Source organism: Artibeus jamaicensis, unplaced genomic scaffold, assembly GCF_021234435.1.
Source record: "Artibeus jamaicensis isolate MK-2021 breed Jamaican fruit bat unplaced genomic scaffold, CSHL_Jam_final contig_511, whole genome shotgun sequence".
Classification (NCBI taxonomy): Eukaryota; Metazoa; Chordata; class Mammalia; order Chiroptera; family Phyllostomidae; genus Artibeus; species Artibeus jamaicensis.
Window position 1 is genome coordinate 4620487 of NW_026521866.1, and position 22074 is coordinate 4642560.

The following is a 22074-nucleotide window of genomic DNA, read 5'->3' on the forward strand; positions in this document are numbered from 1 at the left end:
TGCTCTGATCTTGGTTATTTCCTTCCTTCTGCTTCCTCTGGGCTGTCTTTGTTGTTGTTCCTTGAGTTCTTGCAGGGGTAGGGTTAGGTTGTTTGTTTGAAATGTTTCTATCTTTTTTAGGTAGGCCTGTATTGCTATAAACTTCCCTCTCAGGACTGCCTTTGCTGTGTCCCATAAGTTTTGGGTTGTTGTGAGATCTTTTTCATTTGTTTACAGAAACTTTTTTATTTCTTCCCTAATTTCATTCTTGACCCATTCGTTGTTCAATAGCATGCCATGCAGTCTCCATGATTTTGGGTGTTTTGGATTTTTTCCTTTGGGGTTGGTTTCCAGTTTCAGTCCCTTGTGGTCAGAGAAAATGCGTGGTATGATTTCAATTTTCTTGAATTTGTTGAGGCTCGTTTTGTGTCCTGTCATTTGGTCTATCTTTGAAATTGTTCCATGTGCATTTGAAAAGAATGTGTATTTAACTTCTTTGGGATGAAGGGCTCTATATATATCAGTTAAGTTTATTTCATCTACGGCAATGTTCAATGCCACAATATCTTTGTTGATATTTTGTTTGGAAGTTCTGTCCATTTTTGACAGTGGGATATTGAAATCCCCTACTATAATTGTGTTGCTGTCAATATCTTTCTTGAAGTCCTCTAAGATTTTCTTTATATATTTGGGTGCTCCTATATTGGGTGCATATATATTTACGATGTTAATGTCTTCTTTGTGGGGTCTTCTCTTGGGTATTATGAAGTGACCTTCTGGGTCTCTCTTTATGGCTTTTTTTTTAAAGTCTATTATGTCTGATAATGAGAATACCTCGGCTTTTTTTTTCTTGTCTGCTTGCTTGGGAAAATTTGTTTCCAGTCTTTCACTTTTAGTCTGTGATGGTCTTTTGTCCTGAGGCGGGTCTCTTGGGGCAACATATGTGTGGGTCATGTTTTCTTATTCATTCGGCTATTCTGTGTCTTTTGATTGGAGCATTTAATCCACTTATGTTTAAGGTTATTATTGATAGGTACTTCTTCATTGCCATTTTTGTACCTGTGTTTCTCTCTGTCTCTCCCTCTTCCTTTCTTTTCTTAAAACAGTCCTTTTAGTATTTCTTGTAGGGCTGGTTTAGTGGAGGCATATTCTTTTAGACTTCTTTTGTCTTGGAAGCTCTTTATTTGGCCTTCTATCTTGATTGAGAGCCTTGCTGAGTAAAGTAGCCTTGGTTGTAGGCCTCTGGTTCTCATTACTTGGAATATTTCTTGCCATTCTCTTCTTGCTTGGAGTGTTTCCATTGAGAATTCTGTAGATAACCTTATTGGGGCTCCCTTGTATGTTACTTCCTTTTTCTCCCTTGCTGCCTTTAAGATTCTCTCTTCGTCTTAGAATTTTGCCATTTTAATGATGATGTGTGTTAAAGTGGGCCTGTCTGCGTTTGTCTTGATTGGGACTCTCTGTGATTCCTGGACTTCTGTGACTTTTTCTCTCATGAAATTAGGAAAATTTTTTCTCATTACTCTTTCAAATACATTTACTGTTCTTTGTTCTTCTTCTTTTTCTTCTGGTATTCTTATTATTCAGATATTATTACGTTTCATATTGTCTTGCATTTCTCTTAATCCCTCTTCATTCTTTCTGAGCCTCTTTTCATTTTCTTGCTCTTTCTGTGAGATGCTTTCTACTTTGTCCTCCAACTCGGTAATCCAACTCTCTGCCTCATCTATCCTACTTTTGAAACTTTCTACTGTGTTCTTCAATTCAGAAATTGTATTCTTCATTTCCTCTTGTCCCTTGCTGATATTTTCTATTTCCTTTTTCATGTTGATGTAGTTTGCAGAGAGATCATTGTAGTTCCCCTGTAGTTTCTGATAGCTCATTGTGAGCTCTTTGAACTTCGTAATAACCAGTGGTTTGAATTCAATATATGATAGTTGATTAGCCTCTATTTCATCTAACATTCTTTCTCAGGCTTCTGCCTTTTCTTTTATTTGGGGATTGTTTCTTTGCCTTCCCATTGTTTGTGAGACTCTTTTTGTTAGCGTCATCTTCTAAAATTGATCTGTTCTGACTCCCAGGGTTTATGGTGTGAACTTCTGTGGTAGAATATCTGTGAAATTCAGTGGTGCCATCTCCTGCAGGTATATTGATGTTCTCTGCTTCCACCTATTCTTTTTTTCATGTGTGTGTGATCAGTTGGAGGGGGAGGCAAAATGGTTTATGACAGCAGAAGAGTATTTTATGATATTTACGGTCACAGCCGGCAGGGGAGAGATAGAAAATCTTTAGGCTATATATAGTGTTAATCGTAATCTTCAACCCAACTTGCCACTTTTACAAATGGATGAACAAAAGGTAAGTCTCTTGTTGAAGAGGGAAGGCTTGTGAGTTGGAACTAGAAAGCAGTGAGGTTGCAGGTGGTCAGATTTTGAGGTAAGGTGAGAGTAAAAATAGTAAATAGCTGTAGTGGGTGAGCAAGTAGAGTTAATCACTAAAGTAATAGAATTCAGGAACCTGTAAAGTGGGCTAAGATCTGGGAGATTTGTTGTGAAGTATTTACAGTTGTATAGAACAGCTACTATTTACAATAATATTAGAGCAACAATCGTATGACTGACTCTATGTGATCTGTCTGAATAGGGGGTGTACAGCTTTGGGTAGTGTGCTAGAGGAAAACAAGAGGCATGAGGTAAAGAGGATTAGCAATACACTGTGGAGGAAAGAACAGAGGAAACCTGTCAAATGATACAATATAACCAGCCAAGACTAAGAAGCCCATACAGAAAGAGGAGGAATACAAAGATATTATTAAAATATAAAAGAAGTGAGAATAATAGAAAATATATAATACAAGTATGCAGGAACTTGTGGCTTCTCTGCTAGCAAAGTGAAATTTGTCTCTCTGTCTCTATTGTTGAGATACCCCCTCTTTGGGTCCCACTCTGCTCTTTCCACAGTTCCCAGTTGTTTGTGTCTTTTGTGCGTAAAAGAAAAGAAAGCAACAAACAAACAGACAAAACAAGACAAACCAAAAAAATGGCATAAGAAGGGAGGAAAAAGCAATGAGTTTGGGCAGAAAGGAAGAAGGAGTAAAACAGGAGAAAAAGAAAGGAGAGGAACAAAGTATTGAAGGATAAAGCAATAATAAAATAAAAAATATAAGAGAAGACTTGCACAAGATGGAGGCATAGGTGGAAGCACTGTACCTGCTCCCACAACCAAGTTTAAAACCAACAAAGTTTTAGCAACAAAAACACAGCAAACCACAGAAAACCACTACATGGAAGTCTGACAACAATGAACCCTTCAGCCAAACTGGTAAGAGGGGCAGAGCCAGCAGCAGAGCCTGGTCGGGCAGAAAAGATCCACTGGACTGACCTGGGCGCGTGACCCAGGTGTGCTAGCAGCCGTGGGCAGATCCCAGGTGTGCAGAAGCGGGCGGACCCACGGAGGGCGCAAGGCGTTGGACCCACTGAGGGCTGATCGCAGTCACACATTCGCACGCAGATAAACCGGTGAAGGAGCTAGTGGTGAGACGGACCATGCAGGCCCCAGTGGCAGGAAGTGGCAGAGGGAACTGCCATTGTCCCTCTCTGACCCCGCCCCCACATACAGCGTCACAAACCAGCCTGGGTGGCCCCACCCTGTTGAACAACTAAGGCTCTGATCCTCATATGTAACAGGCATGAACAGATAAAACAAGGCTCAAGAACAACTCAGAGCCCCAGAGCCAATAAATCTAAGCGATGAAGAAATAGCTAAACTTTCAGATGCACAGTTCAAAACACTGGTGATCAGGATGCTCACAGAACTGGTTGATTTTAGTCACAAATTAGAGGAACAAATGAAGGCTAAACTAATTGAAATGAAGGGGAATACACAGGAAACCAATAGTAATGGAAAGGAAACTGGGACTCAAATCAAAGGAGTGGACCAGAAAGAGGAAAAAAATGACCAAACAGAAAACGATGAAGAAACAAGAATTCAAAAACAAAAAAAATTCCAACATCCAAATTATAGGGGTACCAGAAGGGGAAGAGGAACAACCACCAGTGGAACACTTATTTGAACAAATAATAAAGGAGAACTTCCCCAATCTGGCAAAGGAAATAGACCTCCAGGAAATCCAGGAAGCTCAGAGAGTCCTGAAGAAGTTGGACCCAAGAAGGAACACACCAAGGCACATCATCATTACATTAGCCAAGATTAAAATGAAGGAGAGAATCCTAGAAGCAGCAAAAGATAAGGGGACAGTCACCTACAAAGGAGTCCCCATCAGACTGTCAGCAGATTTCTCAAAAGAGACCTTGCAGGCAAGAAGGGGCTGGAAAGAAGTATTCCAAGTCATGAAATCCAAAGACCTACATCCAAGCTTGCTCTATCCAGCAAAGCTTTCATTTAGAATGGAAGGACAGATAAAGTGCTTCTCAGATAAGATCAAATTCAAGGAGATCATCATCACCAAGCCCTTATTATATGAAATGTTAAAGGGACTTATCTAAGAAAAAGAAGATAAAAAAGATGAACAGTGAAAGGACAGCAAACTCACAGTTATTAAGAACCACACCTAAAACATCAGCAAACTAAGAGGACAGCTAGATCAGGAGCAGAACCATAGAAATGAAGATCTCATGGAGGGTTAGCAACAGGGGAGTGGAAGAAGGAGAAGGGGAGGAAGGTACAGAAAATAAGTAGCATAGATGGTAGGTAGAAAATAGATAGGGGGAGGGCAAGAATATTATGGGAAATATAGAATCTAAAGAACTTGAGACACGTGGTCATAAACTAAAGGGGGGGATTAAACTAAATTTTAAACTATGTAGTTTTGCATTATATGAGTGTACCACAACTTATTTATTCTTTATCCACTGATGGGCATTTGTTGTTTCCAGTTTTTTAAAAGATATTAATGAATAAACAGTTATGAACATCTTGTACTTACCTTTTGTTCAACATATGCACTTATTTCTCCTGTCCTTCTAACAGCAAAATTGCTGGATGTGCAAGTTCTAGCTGTTTCACAACCTTGTGAACATGTAGAATTGTCAGTTTTATTTTAAATTTTCACTATTCCAGTTGATGTGTTGTTTCATTAAGATTTTAACTTATATTCCCCTAATGAGCTGAGTACCTTTTCAAGTGCTCATTGGCTAGTTGATATATTCTTTTGTAAAGAACATTTTCAAGTAGTTTGCCTATTTTTCATGGAATATCTTTCCCTAAAAGGAAAGCAAGGTAGATGGAGGGTATTATGTCCTCTACAAACAACCAGCTAAGATGGAGAGATAGACAGGTAATCAGTCAGAAAAGTAGAACCTTTGTAAGTGACATGAAATTAGAATTTATTATAGGCAATAATGAGAATCTTGTGAAAGACTGTTGAGTCCGGGTCTGGCAGGCTGGCAGGTAGGGAGGAAAAGTAACCACGAAATAGAGGAGAGCAAGGACAGATACACACAGAGGGCCAAACTGGAGCCCACACAAACAAACAAACTGTGTCTACCTTTAATCCCTTCAACTTCAGTGATGCAGGCAATGTGTGGAAGAGGCTAGTGCCCTTTGGTGAAGGGCTGTACATACCCCAAATTGACCTAGAACGAAGGGACAAGGAGATAAGGGGAGAGATCAGAGATGCATACAGGCTGCACAGTGCCTGGTGCCCCAAGCTCCTCTGCAGAGGACCAGCCACTGCTTGGTTTCCACCTTCCACAATGCATACACTTTCTCTTGTGGCATCCCTAACCTGGAACCCCACAGAAAAGGAATTCTGAGAAGTATGGATCCAGTGTGGCTAAGTTGACATCAGAGAGCTTGTCCCTGCTGTTAAGGAAAAGGACCAAAGAAAGCTAACATTTACTGAGTACATTTTGGGCCAGGTACTGTCCTAAATATTTAACCTATTGACAACTGATATCCTAGTAGGCAGCTAGCTATACCATGTGTTGGAAAGCAATGTGTGGTGTGAGGTTGGAGCAACCACTTTATGCCCAGATGCTGGTCATTGCAAGAGAGACAGCCCCAAATTTCAGAACAAGGCTTATCAAGCTTTGAGATGCTCTGCCACAGTGTGGGTTAACTTGAACTTGGTTAGCAGGGCACATTAGAACCAAAAGAGGCAGAAGCTGTGAATTTCTGTGGCCTTACAGACTGCAGAGACTTTACTATACTTTAATATTTGTGAAGGACTTGGAAGTAATGTATCATCGATCAGGAATTGTTCCATAGTTTTTGTTAACTAAAGTATATATACCATACACAAATATGTCTGTATTGGATAGTCTTTGAGGTAATCATTTACATTATTTCTTGCTGAATTTTTCCTTTGAGGAGAGAGCAGATACTGTGGATTTTGTTTTGTTTTGTCCAAGGAGAGTATTGTAGCAAGGCTGAAAGCAGAAGTTGCCTGATAAAAACACTTTCCTTTCTGTCTCTTGTGATTTTAAAACTAAATCCATAGGAGGAGGCAGGTGGTTTGTAGATCCCAGGGAGAGTATATATATGTAGATGGGGACATGGCCAACCTCACAACAGATTCTGTGATGCAGAAATTATGATACAGACTGAATACTGAGACAGTTGGATGATGAAGAGTAATGTGATGAAACATGCCCACAACATCTTCAAGGCATGAGGGACAGATCTGTCTCTCCTGGAGCTGAGTTAACCCATAGATTCTGGTCTTCTGTATTTATCCACACTGAGGCTCTCACTTCCCCAGCATAACCACTCAATGTAAGCTACTCTTTCTTATTTCCTCCTCTCCATTTTTAAATTTAAATTAAAAGATACAAAGAGCAGGAAGAATCATTCTGGATAGCTTAAGTTTCATTTAAATATTATGCATAAGGTCCAAATAACAGAATTATGTTCTTTGATTCACATTCATCTGTGGTCATTTGGGCCTTCAAAAATTTTTTTCACCATTTGCTTATTTACCCTTTTTATTTTTGTCTCCTTGATGACTGACCTTCTATGAACCAAGTATGGTCAGGATATAATCAACACTAGGTAAACTGCAAGAGATTCATACTGAGAAGGAATTTTTCTTGTCCTACTCCTTGAAATCCATTTCAGATGATTTCCACCTAATTTAGTGATATTTTAAATTTTATCCCAATATTAGACTCCATTAATTCCCCAAATATCTCTTGAGTCTTCAGTGAGTGTCAGGCACAGTTCTGTGTGCTAGGGATACACATTTTCCACTGTTCTGAACAAAACAAAGCCCTGTTTGGATCAGTCTGGGCTCTTAGGGGTGTGGGAGGCAACAGCTAAAATGAAAAACATATACAGGGAGGACAGAGTGGAAAATTCAGGGAGACATTCTTCTCACAGCTACTTTCTAGAAATAGAAATAGAGATCTGCAGTTTCTAGTTATAAATTAGGGAAGACAACAAGAAAAAGAAATGCAAGATTAATTAAGATTCATCATAAATGGTAAAATTGAGGTTAAGATTTAAAAATCCAGCTCTTGATTTGAAAGGGTTAAATTACACATAAGGAAATTATGCACAAGTGAAAGGGAAGAACAAATCGTTTTTGTGATTTTGGAAAAACTACTTTATTCTTCACTGTCTCTGGGCAGTTTCTGGTTTAGAACAAAAAAGACATTTCTCTTTTCATGCCAAGAGGGCAAGAACAGTTTCTCCAACTCCATAGCGTGTGAGCTGCTATTAGTGTGGCATGCATCTGTGTACATTAAATGTATACTAGATATATGCTTGTCAGCTTCAAATAACCTGTATTAAGCACTTATCAACTCACTGCTCATTTAAAAAAATTTACTCTAATAGTCAGATTCAAAGTTGTTCCACTAGTCTAAATGCTCCTCTGTTAGCCTAGGACCTAGGCATTCTCCACTGTGCTGGCAGTGTCTGGCTGTAAATTGTTGCTAGGCTGAGACAAACTAACTGGATGTCAAAACTGTAGGTAGGTGGCAGCATGGTTCAATTCCCTGTTTTAAATGCAACCAGTCTGGAATTTTACACCCACCTCTCTGTTGCCTGGTGACAAGTTTCCACATCCTTCATCACCTCAATTTTTCCTCATCTGTAAAGTAGGAAACTTATAGCTGCTACAGTTATTGTGAGGAGTAAATAAAAACAATCCGTGTACTTAGAACAGGCCTTGGCACATTTGCTCTCAATAAGTGATAGTTATATGACATATAACCACTTACCAAGTGCTACATAACAATTACTATGATGGTTGAAGAGAGCCAAGGGCTCTTTAAAGGAAGCTGAATAAAGCCAACATTTCGCCAACTAAAAAGTTGCTGACAAGTTAATCGTAGATTTTGAAATATTATTCTGATATTCTGGAAGAATGAGGTGGTCAACTTTGGGGGGGCACAGGTTGAAATTGTTATCTCTTTAATTAGCTACACATCTATTAGATCCTGCCTGAAACCCGTAGTCTATTTTGGCAGAGGGGAATTGTCTAATTTTGGTGACTGTAATGAAATTGGGTTAAAATGCTCATATGCTATGACAGTGACTGAACCCCTATGAAACGTTGTTACGTTGGCCGATGTCAGTACTAGTACTTCCGGAGGACAAAAATGCGTGCCGCGTGCACTCAAGTGGAGTTCAATCCTAAACGGCCTTCAGAAGATGAGAGACGTTGGTCCTTCAAGAAAAAAGAGTCGTAGCAGGAAGAATTCAACTGAACCTCCAGTCTGAAGTCATTTCCCTTATAAATGGAGGGGATCCTAAAAAGGTGACAGCCCCGCTGGGCTGGCTCTTTCAGGATCCACCAGTCCCACCCTAGGCTCTCCTGTGCGTCTTCCGGCTGGTGCTCTGAACACGCAGGCCCACCGTCTCCAGACAGTCCTTCGCCCGCAACAGCTGGCCAGCCGGCTCTTCCCGACGCCACAGCCTGCGATTTCCCCGCAGTTGGAGTTCCCTGTCCGGCCGGCGGTGGGCGCGCGCCCTGAGAGGCCGGAGCCCACTGCCGCGAGCACAGCGGGTCGCCCCGTTGAGCCCTGGGGTCCTGTGGCCTTGGCGCCCGCACGCTCCCAGCTCGGTCCCTGCAGCCTGTAGAGGTCGGTTCCGCCAGCTTGGGGTCGGGGTCGGCCCACCCTCCCCGGTATCGCTGCCCCTGGCGGCCGGGCCCCCACCTCGGAGGGGGATGGGGAGGGAGGAGAGACGAGGAGTTGGAGACAGACGCAGCCTCCCCGAGCACAGTTAGGCAGGAGACAGACGGGTGGCGGGAGACTCCCCCCTCCGGCAGCTGGAGGCCGGTCAGATCTCCGCGGCTGCAGCCCTGTTTCTCCTCTACCCTCTGCCCGGAGGCTACGGGCGGGGCGGGACTAGGAGGCGAGAGCGTCTGGCCCTTCCTGTCCAGCGTGCCACCCGCGACCAGCCGGGGTTCCCGTGCGAGCCAAGGAGGCACAGCCGCCTCTGCCAGACAGGGTGCGAGTCACCGGGAAAGTGAAAGGGGGGCGAGGAACGTGGGGGAGGCCCGGGTGTAAGCTCTAGGCTCTTAAAGAGACCCGGGGCGCCGTGCCCCACGTTGTGGTGGCCCTGCACCCGGCGCCCCTCCCCAGCGGTCCGCCAGGCCCAGTGGCCCCACGAGCCGCGCTGGGGGCGGGCTCCAGCTCTGCTCTAGGAGGGCTGCGGCAGGTGAGTGAGGACCCGAGGTGGCTGAGGTAGTAGTGGTGCCTGGCTCAAGTTCAGGGCTGCACAGTGGACGGGGAGGGGGCGGGGCGCAGGGTGGTGGCGGACGCGGGGACAGGACGCTTCGGGACGGGACGTTCTCGAGTCTGCGCTTCGGCAACTGCCCAGGAGACGAGTGCCCGTGGTCTGTGAGACAGTGTCTCCAGTGGGCACCGCGAGTGGGAGTGCCTGTGGTGGGAGGGCAACCCCGCCGCCTTTTCTGGTGTGCTTTGATGGAGGTACACTGCCGGCTTCCACACCTTTTTCTATTTCCCCGTGCCCCAACGCTGGTCGTCCTGCTACTGAGGGACTTAATTCTGCACCTCCCAGAGGCTGGGATGAGCGTGGGGGTGGCCACTCAAACAGGTCTTGACTCCCTTGGGCCTCTCGGTCGAGGGACAGGAGGTCAGAGGAAATCGGAGAGATTGTACTGGACCTTGCAGGGGAATTTGTAGAAAGGAAATGGGGCGGAAGCAGGGTACCGAGGACTCTGGCAGCCCGGCTTCCCGCAGCCCCCCACCCCCCTCGCCTCCTGCCAGCCCTAGGACCTGCTTCACCCGGCTTCTGCCCCGATTCCCCGAGCGAGCGTTGACGTTGGTCGCGGGGCCGCCCGGAGCTCCTGGCATTGGCTGGGAAGTCGATTGTCTCCCGCGGCTGCTGTTACACTTAGGCTCTCCGAGCTCCGGAGGAAGCAAACGTGTGTTGAATTTCTCTTTGACCCTCACTGTGGAATAAACAGGAAGCGACGATCACCCAGCCCGGGTCCCACACTTGCCTTTGTTGTGGGTACAGCCAGCACAGCGGTGAGGCTTCCTCGGGACCCCTGCTTGTTGGGTCGCCCTGGGAGGGTTTGGGAGGGCACCATGTAAGTACGCTGCTGGAAGACAGTGGACTCCGTTCAGGTGAATTTGCTATTGAGGGCATTTGCTTGCTTTTAAACTTTTTTTTTTTTTTTTTAATTGGAAAAGGAAGCAGCTTCCTAACGAGGCAGAGATTTTGAGGAGGACGACAGGGACGCGTGGTGGGTGGGTGTCACCTGGAGATTGCGCATGGGCTAGTGCCCTGTTTCCCAGGTTTGCTACAGGGCACCCTGCTGCTGTCTGGACTGTAAAAAACTCTTTAAAACACGCAGGGCTTCCTCGCTCCTCCTACCCAGGCATAGGAATGATTGCTCAGTGGCGATGGCCACATAAACTAGCTTACTTTTAATTTTTCTTAGTCTTTTAATGAACTAGAGTTGGATAATTTTGATTTGCTTCTTTTTTCTTCCTCTGTGTCCCATCTATTCCCTTCTCTTTGTTTCTTATTATTTTGGCAACTTGTCCCTGGACCCCTTCACTTATAGTTTAGTGCTGCCTTCAATGTTATTTATGATTCTGATATTTATTGATGGGCATTCTGGGATGTGAAGTGAGATTAGCTGTACAGGGTGTTGATTCAAAGAACTACTGTTAGTAAGTTCTTGGCAGTGGAGGTGGGTAGAGATGGTGAACAGCCTTGCCTCTTGAAAATATATGGGCTTTGGCTGGCATGGAGGTTGGTGCCTTCCCTAGGGACTAGGATTGGGAAATGTCCCTTTAAAATGGCCCTTTCCTCTTGTTTAGCTGGCCAAGGAAGGTATTGTCCCATTTGTCTCCCCTGGAGTTTTAGGACTGAGGATCAAATTATGTGAAAGATTTGGTAGAGTCTGCACTGAGAAGCTGCCATTGCAGCAAGTCATGTTCTGCATTTTACATATGAGTATTTAGTCTTTTCTACTATGTATATTGAATTTATTGTCATCAGTACGTCTGCCTTTGTACTCTGCAGAATACTCTCAAAACATATTCTTTATGTTCAGTAAAGGATCATAATTTCAAATTTGATTCATTACATTGACAAATAAGATCAGAATATTTACCCATGTACATTTATTGAATTTTAATATTTTGTTTCCTATCAACCCTTGAATGCCATTTGATGGTCCTTACAAAGCAGGGGGTATATTCTTCATGATTTTTGAATGCTTAATTCTTTTGAGAGCTTCACATTACTATTGACATTTGAACACACTGTTAGGAGTTAGGTGCCAGACTGTAAATGTCAGTAAGGGATTATTTATTGTAATGGAGTTGTAACTACATCTATCCCTTGTTATAAAATGTACCGCTAATTTTCTAATATTCTGCTGTTGCCTTTGGAAGAATTTTTCCTCATTGGCCACAGTTCTAGTTTAGGTTTATATTTGTGATGGAGAAGACTATTCCTAGTAGGATTTTTGGGCTGTCTCTTGAATTCTCTTAGAGGCTTGGTTTGCATGACCACAATCCTGTGGAGGAACTCAGCCACTGCCAACTGCTTTTTAAGGGATTTCATGCCAATTTGTTGGATTCAGAGTCCACTCCCCTGAATATATATACATACTTAAGACAAATATTTATTCCCTCCCCAACTGCTGACACCATTCTAAGAATAGTATTTTTGCCTGGCACACTGAGAGCAAGGATCCATCTGCAGAGGTGTTTACAATTTTGGACTGTGCTATGGTCTTGGTTGACTTAGCAGCCTGGCAGGGCAGCCTTGCGGCTAATAGGATGATGTCTATTTTTTATCTGGGCCTCTGGAGGGGCAACTCCCAGCCGTATAGAGGAATAGTGAGAGTGAGAGTGACTTTTGTTCTCTGAAGGTAGTTTCTGGCCTGCCGTCAAGTAGAGACCACTAAGCTCTGTCTGGATGCTTTTGTACTTGCCCAGCATGTAGTCAGTCCAGTATTTAGTCACCGCATGGACTGGGCTGGGGTGGTTGCTCTGTGGCACCATGTAAAACCCAAGTACTCTCAGGACTCAGGGCACGGACACTTGCAGTTGTGACTGGTTAGACCTTTCTGGTAGCCCTTGCCATGTTTCTTCTCATCTTCTGAATCTAGGTTTATGGAGTCTCTACGATGTGTCTATCCTTTCTGGATAACAGTTAATAGAGAAGAAAGAAAAGTCGAGGTGTGATAGATCATTCCATGTTAACCTAGAAAAAATTTAGAAATATTTAATATACTTTATATAGATACTATTAGGCTATTAAATATGAACAGTGGCAAAATAGCTATGTAGTCCCAAATTGCCCTTTCCTCCCTTCCTCCTTCCCATTCTTTCCTTCCTTTTTTCACGTCTCAGAAAACTCACCTGGAAGCCATTATTATCTGATGTCAAAGTGATTTTCTGCCTACGTGGGGTTTGTTAGTGTAGAATTATACCTTGACCTATATTATAAGTGCATGGAAGGTGAATCTTAAGTTTTAAAATAGGAAAGTAAAGCTTCTGTCTACTGTTTGAAAATTTAGGCCACATGACCTCAGTGCAACCTTTTAGGGAGATTTTTTGTGTGTCAAATTATTTGTTTCATTGTTAAGCAGCTAAAGGAAATAGCCAAACGCCTGTACTATTATATTAATTGATATAGAAATATTGGGTTTATATTTCCAATTAATTATTGCTTTTTTCTCTACCATAGGAGGACTTGAAAATAATGTCTGTGGTGTCTCATATTCATAAGTATGGATTGCTTTTCTTTGAATTCCCACTAAAAATTGTACTTTGGCCTTTTCAGCTGTTTTTGTGATGGACTTTTTTTCCCACCAACCTCGTTTTCTAGATAGGTCTTGGAAATTATGAACATAGCTATAATTTTTCCCTTGATTGGCAGCTGAGAGCTTTCCTGGACAAAAATAAGGAAACACAGTGCCAAATGGTTGACTTTTCTAGAATAAAAACTCTAAAGGGTATGCAAAAAGTCCTCTGGTTAATATATTGGCATTCCCAGAACCCACTAAAACTCCGGCAGCCTGCCAGACACTACTTAATGAGGATGCAGAGTGTCTGGCTCAAATCCCCATGAGCAGAAGGGGGTGGGGGGCTGATGTCCACACCCTTTATTAATTTTTAAAGATTGTACTGTTGTTTTTCAGATTTTGCTTTGTATTCCCCCTATGACAAACCCCCGCCATACTCCCTCCCCCATCCATTTATTTACTCATTTACTTGGCATTGGAGAAATATTGAGACTTTCAAGGTTAAGAATCCTGCTGAGAGATCATTTCTGTTTTTCTGGGTTCTTTTGTTGTTGGTTTTCTTTCTTTTCTTCCCTTTTTTATGAGTAAGAAAGAAAAGGAATAGAAAAGGAGACAACTTTTTTAAAATGATGCTTTATTGTCTGCTGGAAAAGAGAAGCATTTATGAAACTTTGAGTTTGTCAGACAGTTTATATGACAGTGCAAGTTGGTGCCTGCCAAGCTCCAGACAGATTGCTAATGTTACATGACAGGGATAAATAAATTACCACTGTCTGCAACACGCTTGCACTGCAAATGCACTCTGCAGCCTGTGGCTGGCAGAGTGCACACAGGGATCCTGTTGGCTGTGCAGCTGCAGGGAAGACCTCTGTCTACTGCCTACAGTTCTGTGGCATAAAAAGGGTGTGTCTCTTGCTTTTATTTTGGCAGTGCTTTGGGGCATCAGAATCCGAGTAGTAGGTCTGTATCCTCAGTTTTGCAGGTGACTTTGCCCATTTTGCCTTTCCCCTTCCCTTCTCAGACCCCGCCTTCTTCCTCAGGAGGTGACCGGGCACCTACTCTTCCTCTCAGGGACCTGCTCCAAGAAACTAAACTTTGTTCTTATATAGATCTGCTCAGGCCCTAAGATTTCTCAGAGCCAAGTTTCAAACTGTTTACAGTTGCATTTTTTTCTGCAGGTGCAGGCATTGAGAACATATTGTCTGAGATAAGTGTGGTACTGCCTTGGGAGGGGGCTGGGTGGCAGTCCTTGGGCATAATGTACTTTCATCTCTAGCAATTTGGATAGTCAGCTGGCAGAGTGACAGGTGTAATGAACTTAATGGTCTTGCTCTAGTTGTTAGCAGACACACTGCTCATATTACAAAGCCACCTCCTAAATTGGGCACTTGCCAAATGATTTGCTCTTCTCTTTGCAGATAGGACGCAGGGCCTGGACTACTCCAGTGATGTTAAGATCAGGAATTCGGTGGGTGTGAGCAATATCTGTGTGTCCTCATCCACATGCTGCCTAAATGGATTTGGAATTTCTTTTCAAAGTAAGATTGTTCTTTCCAGTTTGCAAAATTGGTCCTTCCCATCCACCCTTGGCCAGCCATTTTTCCATGAGAGGTATGGCAAGGACCTTCTATACAAGTGTGTGGACTCCTTGCTTCTGGGGTTTGCAGAATGGTCATGCCTTGTTGGTTTCTGGGGGGGTGCACCATTCTCCAGAGGCATGGCCAGGGATTATTTTCATTGTTGGTGGCCTCACAAATTGGGAAGAGAATTTCCGTAGTAAAATCTCACTGTTTCTAGAAGGCAGCTTGAATCTAGGCTGCTTTAAGAAGGGCTCCTGGACCTCTGGCTTGTCACCCTCCACCAGGGCAGAGAATACTAGCAATGGTTCCAAACACTTGCATGTCACTGACTATGTGCCAGGCTGTTCTTTGGGCTGTATGCATATTAACTGATTTTAATCCTCACAGCAGCCTTATGATTTAGGTACCATTCCCAATTTTCTGGAAGGCAACAAAAATCCCTGAAATTGCCCAGAGTCACACCTCTTGTAAATAAAGGGTAGAGTCTGGCCTGGCTCAAGGACTCTCCCTGGGGTCTGTGTTTTAGCTCTGAAGTTGCCTGAGGGAGGGCCCAGATCAGAAGTTCTTTCTCAGGGACCACGTACCAGCTTGGTGGAGGGGGACAGTGCCATTTTTCTCTTTGTCCCCATATAGTTCTCAGTGACACTATGCAGCCAGCAAGCTTCTTCCTGCTTCCTGCCTTGGCTGTGGCTCTAATTTATACTCCCCTTATTTCCCTTTCCCATTTTTACTTCTAACTTCTGCTTTCTGTGCCTTATTTTGCCTGTGGTAAGAGCCTCAGTTTTGATAATTGGCTCTTGGTGGCTTTGTTTTGCCACAATGAGCCTCTAGTTTCTTGAAAGAGCGGTAGTATTCTGTAGCAAACCACCCGTGTTAGTCTTTCCAGGTTCCTTACAAACCACCTCTGTTAGTCTTCTTGGGTGTAAGAACATCAAGACCTGTTTTCTGGTTGGTGAATCCAGGCCTGTGGCTCTGTGGGTGAGTTTGGATTGTACAAGGCCCTCCCCAGTTGTCTGTTCACTCAGAAGGATTCAGCTTGTCCTAGTATTTTGAAACTACCATTTTTTTGTTTCCTTTTGCTTCTCACATTTGGAAAAAACATGACAAGATAATTGTCTTTAAGATTCTCTGTTTTGCCCCATGGGAGGCATAGATTAATCAACCACACATATTGACATGTACTTCTTGTGAAATGTTATTTGCCCATCTTGGACAAACCTGAGTGTTTGAGATTATGGAACTTAAAGTGAGTTCCTAGGAAATGCAAATTTATTTGGGTCTGGCAGGGCAGCTTTTCAGCTCTTTGCAGACCTTCCTGTGGTGGCAGGAGCTGGAACCAGGTGGAACCTTGCATAGCCTCTGAGTTTTTCCAGGTGGTTGGGATGGTGCTGTTTTTGGTTAAATATCTATTACTGAACGTTTATCACATTTGATCCTTACAGTCCCCTGGGATGGGTTTGGAACAGTGTTTTCCTCTTTGCAGTTGAGGTGAGGTGGGCCTCTGGAAGTTCCTTTTCTGGTCTGTGCTCTGTCCTCCCTGTCTTCATAGCACTGAGCATCCACATTTTTATGTGGCATGCCCCAGGCTGCATCTTAGTTGTCAGCACCCAAGATGAAGCCTGTCTTGGAGTGGCCACTCCCACACCTCCTGTGGAGCAGGTGTGAATACAACCAGTCAGGGACATGCTGCTAGTCCAGCGCTTTGCCCTTTCTATTCAAACCTGACTTTTTATTCCGTGGAGTCTTTCAGGCCTGGCTGAATCCAGTGTCACAAATCCTGTCTCTGAAATCCTTATTTTCCCCGATTACATACTTATTGGAGACAATTGGAAAAATACAAAACAAAGAAGAAAATAAAATTATTGAAATTACTTATGGTTCATCCCCTTTAGAGATGACCTCTGCCAATAGTTTAGTAGGTTCTTTCCAGGTGTATTTATTGGTTAACTATAAAATCATATAAAGAAGTTATATACGTCTTTAAAACTTAGCATTTTGTCCTAAAATTCTTTTCATGTAATTTAAATATTCTCTAAATATATCAATTCTGATGACTATAATATCTTATCCTGTAGTTGTATTGTTATTTTCGGGAACCTGTTTTGGGACATTCAAGCTGTTGTCAGTTTTCTCTATTATAAATAATAGAGAAGTAAATGTTTTGATGACATCCTTTGGATAGATTTCTAAGAGGGAAGTTGGTGGGTCTAAGAACTTTTAGAGATTGCTCCAAAAGTATTACCAGATTTTTTTTTTTTTTTTACAAAGAATGGTGCACTCTGTACTACATACGTGAGGATGATCGTAGCCTCGCCAATGCTATATATTATGAAAATGAACCTTTGCAAATTTTGCAGTAAAATGGTATGACTTTTAAATTTTCCTTCCCATTTTTTGATATGAAAATCTGGATTTATATCTTCTGGGTCATAGGTGAAAAGAGTTTTGCTGTTTGCTAGATTTTTGTTATGGACAAAGGAAGTGATGTGATAGTAATCTCAGAAGGGATAAGACTTTTGTGGTATTTTAAATTTAAATTAAATTCTACTCAGGTAGGGTAAGGACACAAAGCAGCTTAATTATACATTTTTAAATGATATTGCAGGATTTTATGGCCAAGGACTGCACCAGTTCTTTTCCTACTATCCTAACCCTTCCTCATAGGGGGGTATCTTGGACTCACGATGGAGGGATGAGGGCCAGGAGAGGGAGTGGATTCAGCAGCAGCTGCTTAAAAACCTGTGTGACATCTTCTTCATTCACTTTTCTCCATTTTGAGTGTCTACTTTTTGAAGTTAAACTTTTTCTAACCTTGTAACCAAGAATGGCGACATTAAATTCATTCTCTTATTGCTTCACTTAATGGTTGGCTGATGTTCAATAGTTGATGTTGGTGCCCTTTGCTGACTGTACTTCACTCTTGCCCTCTACAAATTTGGTATTTTCTGGTTCCAGCCAAGGCCCGAGCCCTTGTATAGTTGCATGTACCTATTAGCAGTGTCTGGCCTCCCTAGCTGGTTGTTTCTGAAGCTTGAGAGAAAGGAAAATTCATTTTACTAGGTTGCCATTATGTAAAGCTGTCAGTTTTGTGTTCTTCACAGGCAGCCTTTTCAGTTGAATGGTTGGGACTGGTTGGAGGGGAGTCCATTTACAATACTGGTTGGAGGGAGCAAGACATAACACCTGTATCTTTGGGGCTAGTCCTTATTAGCTTGTTCTATTTACATGCAGCTTCACCATCCATTTGTTGAGCAGGTGTGGGTGCTCTGGGTTGCATGCTAGGGGTGTACACCATCTGTAGGATGGCCCAGTGAGCAGTGTGCAGGGGGCCCTGGGGTCCTGGGGCCCTGGGGCCCTGGTGAGCACTGTTTTCTCCTCTGTGCTCAGTTGAATGAGTCCCTGAATTCCAGACACAGATGGTGGGGAGCTCTGCTTGGGCAGTTGTCCCTTGGCCCACATCTTCCCCTCCTGGCCATACAGTCTACGACACACAGCATTCCAGGTGCAAACCCACCTTCTTCGTGGCTGGCTGTGACAGTGGTGCCAAGGATTTGGAGATGGAGTGTGCAGAGGATCAGCAGTGGGTAGGAGGGCTGACTGGTAGCCATAGAGGTGGTCTGACCAGCAGGGATTGGGCAGTGTCTTCATGGGAGCAGCCAGTGCAGGGTCTCTTATTGTGTGGGTAGGAGGTTTCCACGGGAGTTACATGCTAATGATACTATGGAATAGGTTTCTGGAACATATGCCCAGTGCACTTGGGGTGATTGAAAAATATACTATGTGTCCTTTTCCCCTGTTTGCTGTTGGCTGGTGTGTGCAGAGCTGACAGATTTATGTTTAATTTGACCTTGTTGAATTTGGCTTGGTTCTTCAGCAGGATGATAAAATAAATGCCAGAATGCTTTTCTGGTAGGGAAACAAGGCCTTTTTGGACATAATGCATGTATGATTTCAAGGGTGCAGGTAGTATTTGGAGTTGAATGACGATTGAATGTTTGTTTTCCTCCTATTAAGATAAATATAGCATCCTTACAGAACTTAATTTTTATTCTATTTGTGTTTAAATATAAGAGCAAAATCTTTTACTTCTAAACTAGAGGTCCTGGGATTAAACTTTTTTCATCTGAAGAGTAAAATAAAAGCAATAAACAGCTATCGTATACATATAGTTATAAGTATATAATTTATATAGTAACTTTATTCCATAGAAATAATGATATTTGTTTTTTGATAAATAAAGTTGGACATTAAATGGAGTGGGAACATTTGTTATTTAATGGAACTCTTACTGCATTACTTTGTAATGCAAATCCTTCCTTTTTTACTGTTATAACCTGGTTTATATATTGGATTTTAAAAATCAGGGCACATTGGCTATATGCCTAAGGGAATGGCTCCAATTCTGGTGTCTACCATGGAGCAGGCTGTCTCCACTGGACCTACCCAAAGAAGCTTCAGGCCTGGGAGGTAGCCACCTGCAGCAACTTGCTGTCCACAGTGGAAAGATATGAGCAAGATGTGTTGTCTCTGGTTTTGAGGAAGGTTTTGCCATAGGGTTCCCCCGTACCGCCTGTCACTCCTCATTGTGTCTTCTGGGTTCTTATCCAGCCATATTTCTGAGAGACTGTTTGACTTCTGTCAAACAGACTGTTTGATTGTTTGACTTCTCCTTTAGAGAAGGTCAGTTTGCCCTTCTCTAAAACAACTATTTGCCTACCTCTTAGGTTTTAAAGAGGATTAAATAAGATAAATGTGTGTGCACACCAGCTGAAAGAGGTCCAGCGAACTGCCATAGTGAATGCTCAATAAATGGCATCAAGATAGACCATGTGTACAGGAAGCAGCCAGAAAATAAGAGCAGGCAGTTTATAATGAAGTCTCTGGTTAAGATCTGGGAAGCACCATTTAAACTGTTAGGAAAGGCTTTGTACATGGAGCGTGAGGCCACTGGGCCTAAAGGGTGGTTAGCTCTGATGGCTTCCCTCGTTCCCTCCCTTCCCTTTTCCTCTGCTCTATACTCTCATGGAGCACTGATGTCCAAACAACTGGCTCTGTCCCCACACAATTGCTACACAGGGTGATGGCCTCACTGGGGAGGTCTAAAGGCCTGTGGAGCTGGGAAGACTTCCTTGTCTACTCTGGTCAATCAAGGGAGACAACAGGGAGAGATTTGCCAGATGGACAAGCAGCAAGAGAGTGTTCTCTGTTAGTGACTTCCAGAGAGCTGTGTGCACTGGGGTCTGGAAGACAAATTCCAGAACTTTAAACTTCTGTGTATAATGTGTACATTGCACCATTACCGAAATACATATATGTAATTTATAAATATGTAAATATACACAACCCATGTATGTCTCATCACACTTTTTGCTCATAGGAGTATATGCTTAAAAAATTGGGAACCACTGGTGGGCAGTGGGAACATGTATTGAAAAAGGGGTGAAAGGGAGCAGCCCTTAAAGGTGAGGAGGGAGCTGATTATTTCATAGGTCTAAAGGATGCATATAGTTCCTGAAATTTAGAACTCTAACTGTGCCTAGCCAAGGGATGAGCATGGTGAAGACAATCCTGACTTATTTGTTAGTGTTTAAGTGCCACCAACCCCCAAATCCATGTGCCATATTTTGCCACATTGCTGTCCTGACTTTCAGGCTCCTGTTTCTGAGTTCACAGGCTGTTGGGGCATGGTGAGGGTGAATTTCGACACAGTTGTGGGGGCAGATTTGGTGTTCTGGTTTAGGTAATATAAAATGCTAATAGGACTGCTTTATTAACCTAGAGAAGAAGCTATCAAGAAGTTGAGATTATTTATTTATGCTCTGAGCAGGGGTACAGTTTTTAGGAGCCACACCCATCTATAATAATGGTGAAGTTTAGTCAATATGTCTAGGGGGCTGTGGGGGCTGCAGAGGTAAGTAAAGATGGGTTGTTCTTCTGCCTTCACAGAATGTACTTCCTAGCCAGTGTTTTGAGTGTTAGGCACATGTCTGTGATAATCCCTGAAGCAGTAGGCAGGTTGGGTAGGAGGGAGCTCAGTCTCTGATGGTGTTGGAGGAAGGGGGCTATCACTGGGTATGTGTGGAAGGGCAAGAGGGTTCAGGACAGAATTTGTGTGGGAAAAATGGCAGTTGACAAGTGTCTTGGATGATAGGTGGGCAGAGACTGGAAGAGGAGGCCTTGCTGAAAGAGTGTGAATAATGGTGCGGGAGAACACAGAGGTGTGTTTGGTGAACAACAGTGTGTTGGAGGCACTATCATGGTTAGAGCGGAATAAATGTTAGCTGTGGTTATTGTGTTTATTGGGCTTTTTTGCATCATGGCCTTGGATTAGGGTGGGCAAGACTCTTTCTGCTGTGGAGTGTTTCATCCTATCTTTGCTGAAAACCAAATCCATAGCCAGGGACAGTGAAGAAAAACAAGCCTATTGGGACACCTACCTTCTATTTTCCCATAGAATTGCACCAAGACTCTATCTTGACTGCAGTTCTTTAATATTCAATATTTGTTCACATTTCACAAAACGGTTACATTTTATACTCAGTGCATTCACCCCAGGAAGCCAGGTTTATTACTTTCACATGGTTATAATAATACCTTCTATTTGTAAAACATTTGTAACCTTTTGAAATTCTTCACAGACAACAGCTAATTGATGAAATATACATAGAAGTATAATTGATGGATTTATTCCTTATTCTTTTCTAATTAGCTGAATGTAAAATTCAGGTAAGAGTTTAATGTGCAAAACCTAGTTGGAAAGAGATACCCTGTTGTTGTCTATGCCAAATTGCAGGATATTTTCTGGATGTTGCTGGGAGCAAGGCTTTGTATCTTGTTGGCTGACCAAGCATGCAGTCAACATATTTTTGAGGCAGTTTTGATAAAATTTTGATAATTTTATCATAAAGCACTAAAAATCATATTACTTGATTTTATTAAGTACTTTACTTTTTTACCATGATACTTCAGCCAAATTGTGCAGTCCTTTTCTGGGTAGCTTGTGAAGAACGGATATGTCAATGAAATGAAGTGTGAGGGCTGGCTGGGATGCATGCAGAGCCTGCTTTCATCTCTGTTTTTGTTATTAAAAGTCGGTTTGCTGGTGAGTTCTTTGTGACAATTAAGAAAATTGTTTTAGATTTGGCAAAGTTAGAGTATTGCCTGTTGTAGTGGAGGGTCGATGCTCCAGTACACCCTCCTCCAGCCTGCTGCGGGCCCTGTGTACTTGGGGCCTGTGTTCTTTTTTTCTAAAGCTGGTTTTGGCTTCTTCCATGGTATCAGTTTGCTCACCTGTGGGTGCAAGTTACTGCA

At 42.9% G+C, this 22074-nt stretch overlaps 1 protein-coding gene across 9 annotated transcripts in view; it reads left to right on the forward strand.

Moving 5' to 3' along the window:
- The first annotated feature begins 2057 nt into the window (after window positions 1–2057).
- LDLRAD4 (low density lipoprotein receptor class A domain containing 4) overlaps window positions 2058–22074 on the forward strand; it is a 670991-nt gene continuing 650974 nt past the window's right edge. For 4 of the 9 annotated variants that reach the window (XM_053668813.1, XM_053668812.1, XM_053668814.1 and 1 more), the window contains exon 1: window positions 9253–9606. The gene's annotated coding sequence lies outside the window, so the exon portion shown is untranslated. Of the gene's footprint in view, window positions 2124–8582; window positions 9027–9252; window positions 9607–14601; window positions 14652–22074 lie in introns of those variants that run through there. The other 5 variants (XM_053668820.1, XM_053668821.1, XM_053668815.1 and 2 more) reach the window with 4 other exon arrangements.